The sequence below is a fragment of the Akebia trifoliata genome, chromosome 9 (assembly GCF_017979445.1).
Source record: "Akebia trifoliata isolate Shusen 1 chromosome 9, ASM1797944v1, whole genome shotgun sequence".
NCBI classification, from domain to species: Eukaryota; Viridiplantae; Streptophyta; class Magnoliopsida; order Ranunculales; family Lardizabalaceae; genus Akebia; species Akebia trifoliata.
In genome coordinates, this window is record NC_141383.1 from 4456584 (window position 1) to 4472364 (window position 15781).

General features: G+C 35.5%; 1 long non-coding RNA gene across 3 annotated transcripts; it reads left to right on the top strand.

Moving 5' to 3' along the window:
• The first annotated feature begins 6358 nt into the window (after window positions 1–6358).
• On the top strand, window positions 6359–9743 carry LOC147394150 (uncharacterized). Of its 3 annotated transcripts, XR_015181868.1 has the most exons (6): window positions 6363–6717; window positions 6798–6837; window positions 6973–7044; window positions 8270–8347; window positions 8757–8886; window positions 8974–9743. It is a non-coding gene; the product is annotated as an uncharacterized LOC147394150 (long non-coding RNA). The 3 variants fall into 3 exon arrangements; XR_015181870.1 differs by lacking the exon at window positions 8757–8886 and having other exon boundaries at window positions 6359–6717; window positions 8974–9741; XR_015181869.1 differs by lacking the exons at window positions 6363–6717; window positions 6798–6837; window positions 6973–7044; window positions 8270–8347 and adding an exon at window positions 8461–8615 and having other exon boundaries at window positions 8974–9739.
• Window positions 9744–15781: the final 6038 nt, after the last annotated feature.

Genomic DNA, 15781 nt, shown 5'->3' on the forward strand with positions numbered 1-15781 from the left:
AGAGGACGAAAGACACAGATGTGTACATATAAGTTAGACAGAACAACAGGAAAAGCTAAAGCTATTTGATGCTATTGTAATAAAGGTTTTTTTTTCTTTTGAAGAAGAAAGAATCTCACACAAGAAGGAAATGGAGTAAAGAATAGAAAAGAAACATGGTTTCTATAAGGGTTAGATTCTACTCATAACCTTGCCCACAGACATCATCATTGTTGATGAAGATAAAATCTAGTTCTTCAGTCTACATAGTTGTGCACGTTAAAGTTTGGTAGAACCCTTAATCGAAGCCAATGTTACTCTTTTAAGACCTTAAAAGAGTCCTAATTGAAATTGGAAGCTATCGGTACTTCCGTATTGGTGTTGAAAGCTCAATCACCAAATCGTGGTTTGGCTGGAAAATTCTGGGGGCTTAGTGTTGCAGGTGAAAACAAACACATAATATTTGATTCCATATATCTCTTCTACACTATCTCTAAGAAGATGAAGAGAAGAAAAACTCTTCTTAAAAAAAAAAATCTGTTAGTAGTTGAAACAAAGTGAAAAGAAAAGAGCTTCATTGAATAAAAAAAATTCAATCGATTTACAGCTGCCATTTTTTTTTAGGAGAAGAGTTCTTCTTGACAACGATTGCTGCTCTTTGAAGTGAAGTAAAAGAGCGGCATTGAACAAAAGATTTGTTCGATCAGATCCTATAGGCACCAAAACTTTGGTGCTCTGTTTTCTTTTAGAAGAGAAGAAAGTAAAATTGGTTTTTAAAAAAATCGAGACTCCTTTCCCAAATGTCGTTTCAAAAAAAAAAAAGAGAGGAGAAGAGAAAATGAGAGAGTGGTGAACGTGTGTGCATCTGTGTATGTTGGGGGCAGTCCCTATTTTCAAAAGAAAAAAAATAGAAAGAAAGAGAGAGAGCAGAAGAATACCTGTAGGTGGCTGCAATTAGGACGTGAGTGGATACGCCTGTTGTGAATATCGCTCCAACGAAAATAATAGCTAAAAGAAAAAAAAAGAGGAGAGTGAAGGTGAAAGAGGAGTGGGATTCTACGTGGCTGAGCGAAGCAGAGACGTGAAGAAGATGAAGTATAGAAGCTGTAAAAGAAAAAAAGAGTAAGCTAGGCTTACTAATTTAGTAGGATTCAAATCTTACTTAAGGTGTTGAGCTCACGTTACTTCTAAAGCCCAAATCATTGCCCACATTGAAAGAAGTACAAGCCCGTTTGTGCTAGCTGGAATGGTAAAGAACAGACAATACAAAAGAGATTTAATTTGTAAGCTTTGCCCTTTAAAAAAAAAAAACTCAAGGGCTTTGATTGCATACTTCTCACATATGTGGTACCCCCAATCTTAGAGGATTAAGTAATTGGGTACAAATTAGGGGTGCAACTTGGTTCGGGTTGGTTCGGTTTAGAGCAAAATCAGAACCGAACCGACCAAGATCGGTTCTATTATATGAGAACCATAACCGAACCGACTTGGTCTAGAACCGAACCAACCTAAACCGACCTTAATTCGGTTTGGTTCGGTTCGGTTCGATGGGTTGTCGAGAGAGAGAGAGAGAGATCATTCGAGTTCTACACGAAATTGATCCCCAATTCTTTGATTGAAACCCTATAATCACTAAAGATCAGCACAACTAAAGAATGCATAAAAAATAAATAAAAAATAAAAATCAAACTCGAACCTGTTGCAGGTCATATATCGCAGGCCGCAGGTTGCAAATCGTAGGTCCCAGTCGCAGAGAGAGAGAGAGAGGGAGGGAGATGTGCCGGTTTCAGTCGGTGGCAGCCGCAGGATGCAGGTCGCATCGTCGCAGCCGCAGGTTGCAGGTCGCACCGCCGCAGCAGCAAAAACAACGAGAGAGAGAGAGATGGTTGCAGCCGGTTGTAGTCGATGGCAGCGCAGGTTACAGCCGCAGTCGCAGCACAGAGAGAGACGAGAGAGACGAAGGGGGTTTGGGTTTTTTAAAAAATTACATTTTATATATATATATATATATATATATATAATATCGGTTTCGGTTTGGTTCGATTATTTATCAACCCTGAACCGAAAACCGAACCGAATTTATCGGTTTTGATTTTCTTTAACCCGAAACCGAACCGCATGTAATTAAAACCGAACCAACCCAATCCAAAATTCATGGATTGGTTCGGTTCTCGGTTTGAACCGAATTAAGTTGCACCCCTAGTACAAATAACATATTAATGGGCTTATTCAAATCTAAATTCAATTCCTATATGACACGTACCTACTACCAAAGTAATTTTCTAAGCCAAATTTGTGGCAGGCCTAACCTCCTAAGTGTAAGGTCCAAACTCCAAACTATTTGTTTCAATGAGATTCCGTCATCATTCCTTAAAAAAAATATATCCCCAAAAAAAAAAAATTCAAAAGAAATGTAAAATTTTCACGGTAGATTTTTTATCTTAAAGTTGGGAATTCAGTGGCCGTAACATTGGATCAAGTCCAAAATAAGTTGGTTTTGAAAATTGTGTGTTTTCAATATAAGTTTGCCCATGAAATCTGAGGACTGTGGTGTTGGATTTCCAATTGGTAATCCATTTGATCTCAACTACCCTTAGTAAGAGTCAAGATCTTACTAAGTTAGTAATGGAAGTGTTTCCTCATCCTAAAAGGTTTGTGGATGACGTTGAAATGGGAAAGCTTTGTATATGGATTTGATTCTACGCATCTTAAGTACCCCAAATTTCTAAATAAGCTAATTTCCTATTTAGCTTATGACTTGGAAGTTGAACTGCATCACAGAAACATGCATGTTACATGTGCTGTGTGTCACAAGCCACTTTCTTAATCACTTTCTATTTGGGCTTCTAATCAGCCAACTCTATTACCCAAGCCCTATTCAAGTAAAACTCCAAATCCAATAGCACTGACTTTATGTGAAATTTCTCTCTCTAAACAGAGTGAAAATGTGGGCTCCTTAGACCAATTAAAAAATATTTTGCAATGTATGTATGTTATGAATAAATGATCAAAACAATTTTTTGTTCATAAACATATATATTGTTTGTTTGTTCTTGTTGTAAGATTACAAGGCAAATTCGAACGTAAATAGTCTCTTCCAAATTCAAGGATTTTCACGATTCTTAAACTCAAACATGTAAAGTCACTCAAACTTGACTTAAAACATCAAGGACACGCTATCGTCAAGGACACGTCCGAGAGCGTATCCTTGAAGGGGCATTTGTAGGCACCAAAATTTTGAAGAGGCCTTTACAAATTTACAAATAAAAAATTCCTAATTTTATTAATAAGCCTCAAATCCAAATTGAGTCCATTAAATGGAAAATGCCTCTTACAGGCCACATATGATTTAGATTTGGGTTTTCGCAGATAAAGTCCATGACCTAAACAAAATCAAGTGATCCACATATTAAGTATTGGGCCCTATACCCAAATAAATAAGTTTGGCCCAGTAATGATCCATAGAATCCTTAAAATGGATTTGGACAAATTTAACCTCTTAAACAAATCAATTAAACCTCTTTAAGTTGGGGTATAATTGGAAAACTAAATTATTTTAAGTCGATAAATACAAGAGCCTCACTTATTGAGAGAGGATGGGAATCATTTTCTCTCAAAAGACAGAAGCTCTCCCTCTAGAGAAGAAAAAGCTCTCAAGCCCTCCTCTAGAGACAAAGCAAAAGTTCTTCAGAGATTCAGACTCCTACTAAAGAGAAGATCAAGCATAAAGCTCTTCTCCGGAAGTCAATAAAACCTTCTCATCCGATAAAGCGTGAAGCCTGGAGAGAAGAAAATCTACAGAAACCTCTATAGAAGATCAAGCACAAAGCAAAGTCACCGTCCAAGCAACCTTCTCAGCCGATAAAGCGCGAAGCCCAGAGAGAAGAAAAGTTACATACATCATTATCACTATTTTTGTATTTGACTGTTAATCAAAGGAAACACTGAAATCTATATCTACTTTTCATCAAAAATCAATAAAATCATTTGCGATCTTATTTCACGAATCTCGAGATAAATTCATTGAAATTTATTGTCTACAACATCATACCTTCAGAGATAGATATAGATCTCTTTAGTTGTTGCAATGCATCATCCCACAAAAGTTTTTGCTTCTTACCTCGCAATGCCCTTCCAAGTGTAACACTTACTAACGGCAAACCTCCACATTCAACAACAACCTCCGTGGCCAAAGTTTGCAAATCAGGAGAGTCCACGTCGTTACCTGCTTTTTGTCAAAATAGATTCCATGAGTCTTGTTTCGATAGTACTTTAGGTTCAATAATTTTGTGTGCTTCCATATGGTTACATACATCTTGGCTTCTGGTGGTGAGTAAAACTCTACAATGACTGTGGTCATGATCGTCGAAAGAGATTCCCAAGTTGGCTAATTCCAATCTCTCCCAAAAAGATTACAAGGACCCACTTCTTCAGTCTTGCACATAAACGTCCTGCTCTTACATCTTCAATATCTTCTTCAAGATACATCCCCAATTTCGCTTCAATTTCACCTTGAATCTTTGTCAGGACTGGTTTTGGGATACGGTAGCAAGTACAACCTCATCAAAAAGCTCATCCCTTTTAACTTTTTTCCCGATTTCTTTGATCAAGGTGGTCTTCCCAACCCCTGGCATCCTCCATACCCCGATGATGTTGACGTTCTTATCCTTCAAAGCCTCGATGATTTGCGTCGTAGCAGATTTTGTGGATTGAAAAGCATGAAAATCTCCAATACTACTACTGCTAGGGACAGATTCTATGCTGGGAGGAGGTGCAGGTATTGATACATTAGTAGTAGTATTGCTGAAGTTTCTTCCTTCATTGAGGAGCTTCTCCACGGTGCCAATCTTCTCCTTTGCTTCTTTACCAACATCATAACGAGAACAACACCACCCTTTGAACCAGCTATTATTGATCTGTTCAACTTCACCATTCAACCTCGCCACGTCATCACGGATGTCACTACGTCATAATGGGGAAAGAGCGACGCGATTTTTGCGGAAAAAACGACTGCTTTGAACCGTCGTTTTAAGCGACGGATTCCCCCAGTCGCTAATCCCTTTTTCCGCCTCAAACTCGACTCAACTCAGATGGTTTTTCTTTTGACTCAACTCGTATCGTCATTATGGACTCAAACTCGACTCACACACTCTATTTCGTTCGATCGTCTCTCTCTTTCTCGACTCTCTCTGTCTCTCTCTTTCACTCATTGGTTTTCTTCGATCGAATCTCTCTCTCTCACTCACCGGTTTTTCTTCGATCGAATCTCTCTCTCTCTCATTCATCGATTTTCGTTCGATCTACTCTCTCTCTTTCAGTCACACTTGTTTCGTTCGATCGATTCTTTCTCTCTTTCACTGACTCTAGATTTCGTTCGATCGACTCTCTTTCACTCACAGAATCGATCTGATTTTGAACATTAATTCTTCGCTCGATCTCACTCACAGAATCTCGACTTTTGAAGAAAAACAACTAGGGTTTCCAGACGCAATCAGATTTCAAAATCAGTGATCTAGGGCTTCGATCTCTCACTCGATTCTCTCAAATTACCAAGGTCATCTTTAGCCGATTTGAAGAAGAAAGAGGTATGGATTCGCCGATCTAAAATTATTTCTTACGTTTGAAGGCATTAAAGGTTTTTAATTGATATTATGTTGGAAAATACCCTTATTTGAATCGCCTCTTCCTGATTTCTAATTGTAGCAATTCATATCATCTTCATAGAACTAAGATCCACCAACAAATCCCTAGCCACGATTGAGTTTTTTATCACAATTGTGACTAAACAACTAGAAGTTAATATAAAACTAATATTTAAAAGAATTTAGTAGTTCTAATGTGTTCATTTCTGGGGGAATGTTTTGGAAAACTTGTAAAATGAGACTAGTTGGGGAAGTATCCAATTTAAGCAGTAGGTAGATGATCTACTCTTGTTGAAATTATTTGTCGAAATTACTTGTTTAATCTTGTATGTCCACATTGCCAAATTATTTGTTGAAATTGGGAACTCTACTCTTGTTAAGATTGGTGTTTCACATCTTAATATAATATAATATATGAACTCCCTCCATTTTAACAATCAAACTCTGGTTCTATGGGCAACATCTAAGGGTGCCAATACAAAATTTATGCTGCCAACATCTCGACCATCAATTTTTAATTGTTCTTGGGTGCCAATACAAAATTTATGCTGCATATACTCTATCTTGGCTCTTCTTATCCTTAAGCCTGTGGAATCCTCCAGCTCTCTCCATCATTCTAGTTTTGTGTTGAATGCCTCTCTAGTCTCATCATCTAATATTGCATCATCCGCAAATTACATATAACGAAGTACATGCTCTTGAATATGAGAAGTTATTCAATTTATAACTAAAACAAACATCAAGTAATAAAGAGATCCTTCTGAAGATGAATGTGGTGCCTGATTTTGAGATATGGTTTTTTTTTTGAACGATCGCTTCTCCCTTTCCCCTCTTTCAAAGGTATTTGTTTTTATTGTTATTACAATTTTCTAGTTTTTTATTGTTGAAGTTATGTTCGTATGTTGTTAGCTATTGGTTGTGTTCATCTAAGGTTATATAAATATATAAACAGAACAAAAAGATCTTTTGCTTATGTAACTAACATATCTCTCGGACCTTCTATTTGGGTTAGAATCTTAAGTTCCATCAAGGTATTCCTGATGATTGCTCCAACGACCTTTGTGCAGATACATTGTCCCATTTGCATCCCAAAAAGGTCTGTGATTTCATATGTCAGCTACATAATAATGAAACTTGTGATTTCATTGGAACTTAAAATAACCTTTTTATTTTCAGGTGCCACATCTCCATTGTTTAATACACAGGAAGCTTGCAGGTGATTTCAGTATAAATATTTCTGTTTATTTTTACTTTTATCTTTTGTTCATTCTTCTTCCCCAACGAGGTTTGCCAACTGTTACCGGATGTTTATCTAATTAGTTGAGTAAAATGCTTGGTGTGTCTGTATCAGGTTGGGTCATCTCTGACTGAAATAAGTGAACTTTCTGCAAGCTTCGCTGCAAAAACATGAACACAAAACACTGTAATTTTCTTCTGTGGGACCACCTTTACTACACTATCATACTACTACTACTCATCAAGATTTTCTTTCTTCTCTTGAAAGGAGCGGGCCATTCATATTGAAAGTAGAAAGTAGAAAGTAAAACAAAAAGTTAGCTCAGTTACATTTAGCCAACTAAGCATCTCTACACGTGGCAGTCATGATTTAATAGATACCTGCCATTTGTCATCTGTCATATCTATCATTTGTGAGAAAGATCCATAATTAATTCATTTGTTTTTTCTTAGGGATCCATCCTATCAAAATTGATTCCAAAAAGAAAAACAGACATTTTTTTTCAGAGATGTAGGGCCTGGATTCGACATATTCTCCCACTAAAAGAAAGCAATTTGAGTTCTGGGGGTGAATCTACAGGGATACTTTTGCCGTTGTCTTCCAAAATGTCATATAAATTTAAAATTTAGTATTGAGAAGGGGGCATATATTGTCACCTTTCAAATGTCTGAATTAGACTGTTTGTGTGTGAGGCTACATTGGAATTGTAGTTGGACTAATTTTTTACAAATGCAAACTCACCTGTTTTGGTACATTTTCTTAAGTAATACTTCTGTTATCCATTGTACGCAAGATTCATTCATTGACGTAAATTTATTGTCAAGATACCTTGATGTGGTTAAACCATATACGAAAGTCAATTATTTCCATATACTGCTCTCTTTTGTGTTAAAGTATGATGTGGTTAAACCATATACGAAATACTGCTCTCTTTTGTGTTAAAGTGGACCTACTGACTCACATGATTCAGTGATTCTAATAAGTATTTGTTGTGGTCGATTACCCCACCCCATAGAAATATTGAGATATACCTCATCTCTTTATAGGTTTTACTTTCTCTATGATGCTTATGGGAATTAACCAATTTATTATAAGTTTTTTATTTTTTTATTTTTTATTTTTTTAAATGTTTAGCTAGTAGCCAATTTTAGTTTGGAAGGTGACAATATCTGGAATAGTTTTTTCATCTTTTACTTTACTTAAAGAATAGTTTGATAGATGTGTCTAATCATTGTATTTTTATATAGTTTTTCAATTTTAGTTTTGAAGGTGACAATATCTGGAAAGGTAAAATGGCTGCTTTGATCTCTACAACTGAATTAGACTGTTCATATTGAATCCTGCATTGCAGCTTATGTGTAGCTTTTAAGTTGAACTTATTTATTTTTGTGTTTCATGGTGCACCTATCAGAATTGGACTACCGTAGCACAGTGTGTCCATGACATTCTTAAAAATTAACCACGTCTGCGATTAACTCATGGGCGGAAGGTATTTTACTTAACGACTTGAAGATTGTCTTCTACTTCATGTTATTTCCCCCCTTCATTTGGCAATGCTGTGGTTGTCATTTGGACCTGATTCAATACAAGTAAAAAAAAAACATAATGAAAATAAGAGTGGTCTACTGTATGGATTCACCATAGTTAGCAATTCTCCACATTATTCACTAATTATACACGAATTTTTTACCTACAAATTATTCACGGTTTAGTCATTTTACATACCTTTAAGAAAACTTACTTGGAGATGTTTTAAGGTAAGGTTTGTTTTGGTTGAGAAAAGCAACTTGGCCAACCACATATTATATCAGAATCAATCTTTCAACAACTGAAGTAGAAGATCTTTGATTCTTTACATTTAATCAACATATAAGAATTGAATTTGTTATTGAATACAGGTAAAATGTCTGTTATTTGGTATGGAACAACTCCTAGGATAAACATAATGGACCCAGATCGCATAAGGGATATTCTGTCTAACAAGTTGGACCATTTTGGCAAGCTCAAATCGAACCCACTCGTATTGTTGTTAGTAGATGGTTCTGTTTGTGCACTTAGTTGATGAATCCAATTTTTTCAATTGTAATGTTTCAAGTTTACTTTTTCTATGTGCAGATGGATTTATTTTTCTATGGAGTGACAGATTTTCGATTGTAAAATTGTACCTATTGATAGCGTTGAATCGTCAACCAAGGCATGTGGGATGGCGGTGATTGGTGTTTCGTGTTAATATGTGTTCACCCCTTATTATTGTTAAAGAGATCTAATTCCCGTTTGTGATCGAAGTTATATTTCACATGGATTACACATACAAGATACTTTTTTTATTTATTGTTTTGTTTCCTCTCTCGTGTGGACTACAGTTCCTTTGTCAGGTGATGGTTGGGATGCTGCAGCTGCAGCTGCACCCTTGCAATCGGGCTGATTGTAAAACTTTGTGGGCTGCCCGGTGTACACGAATTGTAATCCTCCGTTAAGTCTGATGGCGTTACACCCACAATTCTAGTGGGTCACAGCCCAGTAAACTCGCTAACCAATCCGTAAACTCGCTACCAGCAACAAGGTTGGCTCCACAGACTATTAACATAAGCACCACCATTAAGGTTGTCGTGGAAATAAAGGCTGAAGGAGGTTTGGTAGAGTCCATGGTGTGAGTATAGTAGAGGTTGATGTGTATCAATGTATCTGTTCTTCTATCTATTTCTAGGACGGAGGTTTCTTTTTTTGTTGTGTGCTATCCGTATCGAAAATGATGGGTACATCAATTAGATTCAGTTTCAGTTTCATTATTGACTTAATCATCAGTCAACGTTTCAAAGTTCTGTAGCATTTTAATGCAATACTGCAGCGGGAAGTACGCTATCAGTTTTCTGCGAACCAAACAAAAAATTATTTTTTTTTTTAATTACAAATTCATAAAAACGACTGCCCAAAGCCGTCGTTTTTTTCGACGGTCTTTTTGACGAATCAAAGCCGTCGTATTTCCCGACTTTTTTTGGCAGTCGCTTTCTAATCGCGACTCCTTTTTTAACGACTCTGCAAACGACTGTAGCGGCAGTCGTTTTTGTCAAAAACGACTGTTCAAGACAGTCGTTTATCCCGCAATATGACGTAGTGTGTTGTCCACACTTGCTAGCTACGCTTCAACAACTTGTTTGATCGTATCTCCTCTTCGTCGAGCTGCTTCCACCAGAAGTCCTACGTCGTTCCTCATCCTTTCTAATTCTTCAACTTCTTGGTTAAGGTTTCTAGTTTTTCTCTTGTAATGAACAATGTAACCGATATGATGCCCAATAGGACCAATCCAACGCTTGACAACTTCTGTAACAAGTGCAGACAAGAAACCCAAGATTTCCATTGTTGTTCCTTGAGATGCAAGAGAGGAGAGAGAGAGAGAGAGAGAGCATGTGTGTGTTTCAGATAAACACGAAAATTTATACTTTACTTTTAGAGTCGTGAGTTTCGAACTCACCTATAACAGACTCTCCGTAACTCTCCTGGCGTGGCAAGTACAAGAATCATAGATTTTTTCCTTGGGATACGCAAATTGAAGCAATTATCTGATATATCATTGGCCCTTCTAAAATTGTACTTTGGGCCGAGTTAGTTGAATTTATCAAAACGGCATCTGAAGATGTTTATGATGAAGTCGGTGATGATTCGTCGTCCATGGTTAGTGCTTCAGTGACCCCACTTGTCATTATGAGAATCTTTCAAGGTGTAGACCTCAAACCTTAGTCCTACTTACGTAATTACTCCTTTCAGACTTAGTTTTACCAGTTTCTTTTATTTAAAATAGGGATTGTGTACAATTTGTTATAAATAAATAAAAATTGATTCATAATCTAATGATGTTGGAAATAAAATGTCCAACATCATTAAAATATTAATTATTTTTTAAATAATAAAAAAAATATCTTTTATTTTCATATATTATCAACTAGAAAATCATGATAGGTAACACGATCCTGATATATTAAGTTTTACTTTTTTTTAACTATTTTCTAATGGAAAAATAAGGTTTCCTTACGTGTGGATTTCCACATTGGCCCTAACGACACTTCAACGCTTGTAGAGCTCATGTTTTAATTTTGTTATAAAATATATTTAATTTTTTTTTAATTATAAGTTTGAAAATGAATTTTCATTTAATTCCCAAATTTTAATCTTAAATCCTATGCTGAAATACATCTTATTTTATTTTTTTAAGTTCATAAAATTTTGAAGTTCAAACATCCCTATGGTATCCCCATCATGTTACTGGGGTGCCATATCAAAATTCGGTCCATATAACTAGGTGTCCCTTACCCACCATGGGTTGCCTAAGTGGTAAGGGCGAGCACGTGAAGTGTGCGTTAGGCGCACGTCATGGGTTTGATTCCCTTCTTGGATTTTCTTATGATCTAACTAGGGGACCATGGAGATGGGTTGCTGTGGTAGTCCTCCCCGAGATTAGTCGTGGTGCGCGCAAGTTGGCCCAGACACTCAATAAACCAAAAAAAAAAAAAAACTAGGTGTCTCTTGAGTCCATAAATATATTTATTCTCTTCAAAAATATATTTGTAACTTGAGAACCTAATTGTCAAAAATAACTTAGAGAAAACTTGTCTTAATTTTACACTTTTTATACACAAATGGCACAATATTGATGGTTATAAACATTCTTAAGTGCATTATACCAATGAACATTACAATCATCCTTTCATGTTTAAGTGTAAAGAAACTGTACTGAGGTGATGAGGAGCATTTTTATGTGTTTATTTTATTTTATTTTAAATATTTAATATTTTAGTGGCGTTAGATATTTTGTGTCAAACATTGTGGAAAACCATAATTGTCCTTTTATAATTTAGGACCACTATTTGTAAATGTGCAGCAATGTTGTCTTTTTACATAAGCAAGAATTTGAAAGAGTAAGGTTTGTGTGAAGGGGGGAGGGGGTTATGTGGACACCCCAATTTGTGCATGGACCCCACTTCAGAAGGGGCTCATTTTTGTCCTGATAAAATGACCCAAAACCTTTAATCGGGCCATGGGCTTATAGGAAACTTGATTTTAAATTCTCATTTGTATCCATACTCTTATTATATCAACTTTCTAAGTTTTCCATTCCTAAATCACTTCTAACAAACTAACCCCTCTTTCAAATCTTATCTTAAACCAATTTTACTAAGTTAACTTCCCAATCCTTAACCAAATCCCAATCACATTCTCAATTCAACCTCAATCTTAAGGCAAATCTAACCCATTGTCCAAGCCCATTCACTCAGAGCCATTTCAAAACCCATATCCACCTTCATTCAAAGCCCATCCAGATATCACACTTTAAAGCCCACTTCATTTCAAATCCAACACTATTATAAACCTTCAATTACGGCCCATTGACACACGTCAAGGTCCAACAAGGCACAAAAGTTCACTCTCACAAAATTGTCATACATCACCACCTCATTCTCCATCCCAAATCTAATCTATAAAACCACATCAACACCCTAAAAAACTATTCCTCCACCGTACCACATGTCATAATCTAACTATATCACTTTCTTCAAAAATCTCACCATAAGTCACCTTCATGTTACACCACATGCCTTCTCCTTAATTAATTTACCTAACCCACCAAAAATCTACGTATGCTTACCTCCTTGTCACATGTCAGCATTCCTTTCACTCTTCAAAATCAAATCATCTAACCCTTTACCTTAACCATTCTTTCAATCAACAATTACAACCCTTCTTACTTAACCACCACACAACCTAAGGTATGGATTGTTAAATACATTTGAAAACCAATTTGGGTCCTACCCCATGGGTATGAGTCAAAAACTCATTTATCCTTTTTACCATATAAACCTCAAATCCCAATCAAATTTCTCTCAACTCCCATGTCATATTTTCTCATTTTCTATTTTGGACCATCTTACCCTCGAATGTCCCTTAAAACCCTTTAGACCCCCCTTCCCCATTTCCATAAGAAACCCCATGCTTGGATCCCCCCCCCCCTCAAAATCTCTTACAATCGCTCTAAAATCATCCCAACCTCAAATCCCTATACTAAAATCTTTTCCCTTTCAGTCTCAAATCCCTACACTTTTACCTCTCTTAACTTCCAATCTAAAATCTTTATACCACCAACCTCATAACTCCAATCTTTCTATAGAAAAATTCAAGATCAAGAAAACTCCCTTTAAAGATTAAAAAAAAAAAAAAAACAAGGTAGAGTTAGGGACAAAGAAGTGTATTAATACTCCCCTTTCCCCCTTCTATCTCTATTATCTATTCCCCCCCCCCCCTTATTTAATTTTGGTTTAGAACATTCTTAAGATGTAATGAACACCCTCTCCTACGCTTGATAGATTGAGCTTTAGTTCGATTGAAAGGGTAGAAGTTGAAGTCCTTTTCAAAAATCTTTATTTTCTTTAACCTTATTTCACACATACAACCTCAAAGTGTTTTAAGGCTAAAGGTATTTTTGGGCCTCTTTTTCCATAAAAATGAGCCTATGATCATTAGAACTTGCACTCTTAAAAATATTTTGATCTTAAGGCAAAGACATGGATTTAGGTATTCTCTCTTAATGAGATAATCCTCATGATCTAGGCTAAAATTAACATCCCTTTACATTTATCTTGTTTTTTTTATTTATTTCTAATTACTTTAAAAAATGATCATATTTCAAGGTAACCACCCAAGGTGGAGATAGAGGGGTGTTTAACACCTTTCACACTCTCTAATCAAACCCCTTACCTAAACTCTAGGTAGACCGATTTTTTATCCATACAAGAGTCATTGCTTTACAGAAAATTAATTTTTCAATTTATTATTCAGGTGGCCATTCACACCTATTTCTTAAAAATGAATGGTGACGACTTCAAACCAGGGAGTGTTGATCTTTCGAACTAGAAAATATTTATAGCTACAATTTCAATTTTAGGAAAACAACCAAAAATAGTACTTTGATTTGAATTAAGCTAGTCAAGTTTTTGAAAGCTCTTCAATCCATGGAGGTAGATCCACTTAGAATTTTTTGAGAAAAATCTCTTTGTGAGATTTACAAAGTCACCACCTAATTTTATGGTGCAAGAATCAAAGTCGACTCTAAGATGGATAAATGACTACAATCTATGAAGAGATCAGATCCGAAGATCAAATTACGGGATTGGAAGGTGTTAGGCACCAATTCCGTCTAATGAAAGTTGATTTCTATTAATACCAAAAATTTACATTGTCCAATCTTAATTTCTAATGTTAGAGTGATTACCTTTGAATGTGATTGACGATTGATTACTAGTAATGTGTTCCCTCAAAGACTGATGGTAAGTGTTCTTCTTGCAAATTTTTTCGGTCTGTATCCACTTCTAGATCTATTCTCGAACCCTAAAATGATAATTTATTCGTCTATATTTGAGTGTGTTTTTAGGGTTTGTAGATGTTTTTTGGAATGAAAATTGAGGCTTGGGTATGGGTATTGAGTTGGGGCTTCAATTTTAAGATTTGGAGAAAATTCTAAAAAGATTTTACTCACTTTTTCCTAGGGTTTTTGAAGGCAGGCGAGATTTTGTGGTAAGGTTTACTTTTTAAGGAATTATTTTTTATAATGTTTTTATTAGATTAGGTCTCTTTTAGATAGAATCCACTCTAACTTATCTTCCGGTGATTTTAGATAAAGCCTTTAGTGGTTTTATTTGGATTCAATTTATTTGACTTACGAAAAAGTAAAATCTTTTTAGATTCTTTGAGGCACCCCATGAAGTGTTATTTATTTAATTGTTTGAAATTTTTTGAGACTCCCATGAAGGATTCTTTAATTAAGTATTAGGTGGACTACACTTGAATAAATGTATCGTCACTTGGAATTGGGCTAATAGGCTTAACTAATTTCATTTATTTATTTAAAAATTTTAATTTGATTTATCAAGATTTTAATTTATATTTATTAAGATTTTTAATTATTGATTTAAGATTTTTTGAATTTTAGAGTTTAAAATTATCATGTTGCCCTCAAAGAGGACTTTTACTTTAGGAGATTGTTTTTTGATGTTTAAAAACTGCATTTTGATGAGAAATTCATTGGAAATATTGGTTTATGATATTTATGAATTTTTAAAGTGAAATGAGTGCGGGCACGACAAGGAGCATTTTAGTGATTTGATATAATTTTGTGGAAATTGGCAAAATAATTTATTTGGTTCAAGATTTTCATTTTATGTGTTTAAAAATATTTTTCTAGGTGTAATGTAACAATTTGGGGATTTTGGCATCGGTGATAGTTTGGTAATTTTACAAATTTTGGCGAGATGCTTCGTTTGGTTCCAGAATTGATGAGTCCTACATCCTAGGTCATGTTTGCTTAGCGTAGCATGGTTTCTAACATATATTGTCGGATTTTGAGATTTTCGTGTTTTGAAACCATGCGTGTGTCATTTTTGAGTCTAGATTTATCATCGAAACGGTTAGGGACTCGAAAAAGATTGAGGAATCTAAATTATTGTTGGTTCAATACCAGAATACAATAAAACTTCATATATCATAAACTTCATCATCTCAACAACAAAATTAAAACAAAGTTCAGATTAGAGTCCTACACTAGCCAAAACAGCTCCAATTTGAATCGCTAAACCACAATTCTTAGGGTGCCACAAGTAGTTTTTCGGCATTCCATCGACGTGACTATATAGCTGGCTTTGTACACAACAATGGGTTGTGAGTTTTTGTGATTATTTTTTTTATAGTTTAGATGTAAAAAGTATAGAGAAGATAGAAATACAAACCTTTTTAGATTGGTGGTTGGGTTTTGGTGTGGCTTTAGAAGAAATGGAGGGAGATGAGCTTCTGTTTATTGAAGGGAAGAGGAGGAGAGAGGGCAAGGCCCTGACAGATGGGAAGCTCAATGAGTAGCTCATCTTAGAGAATCACTCTTTTT